Genomic DNA, 647 nt, shown 5'->3' with positions numbered 1-647 from the left:
TTGACGAATGCCCCGGCTGCATTCATGGATCTAATGAACCGTGTTTTCCGGCCGTACTTGGATCGGTTCGTGATCGTCTTCATTGATGACATACTGGTTTACTCGAAGACCTGGGAAGAACATGCGCGACATTTGAGAATTGTTCTTCAGACTCTTCGAGAACACCGGTTGTATGCTAAGAAGGAGAAGTGTGACTTCTGGCTGACAGAAGTAAAGTTCCTTGGGCATGTGATTTCTGGACAAGGAATTTCTGTCGATCCTTCTAAGATCGAGACTGTGCTACAGTGGGAAAGGCCGAAGAATGTAGCAGAGATTCGTAGTTTTCTCGGACTGGCAGGCTATTACCGGCGTTTTGTGAAGGACTTCTCGAGCATCGCTGCACCGATGACTCGGTTGACGAGGAAGGAAGTCAGATTCGAATGGAACGCCGAATGTGAAAGTGCTTTTCAGGAATTGAAGGTCAGACTGACAAGTGCACCAGTCTTGACTATTCCTGACAGTGAAGGGCTGTATGAGGTATATACTGACGCCTCGGGGAGTGGGCTGGGCTGTGTGTTGATGCAAGGTGGACGCGTTGTAGCTTACACATCCCGACAACTAAAGCCACATGAACATAATTACCCCACTCATGATTTGGAGCTGGCAGC

Source organism: Morus notabilis, unplaced genomic scaffold, assembly GCF_000414095.1.
Source record: "Morus notabilis unplaced genomic scaffold, ASM41409v2 Scaffold414, whole genome shotgun sequence".
In the NCBI taxonomy this organism is placed as follows: Eukaryota; Viridiplantae; Streptophyta; class Magnoliopsida; order Rosales; family Moraceae; genus Morus; species Morus notabilis.
The sequence above is the reverse complement of the archived record's forward strand: the minus strand, read 5'-3'. Positions refer to the sequence as shown.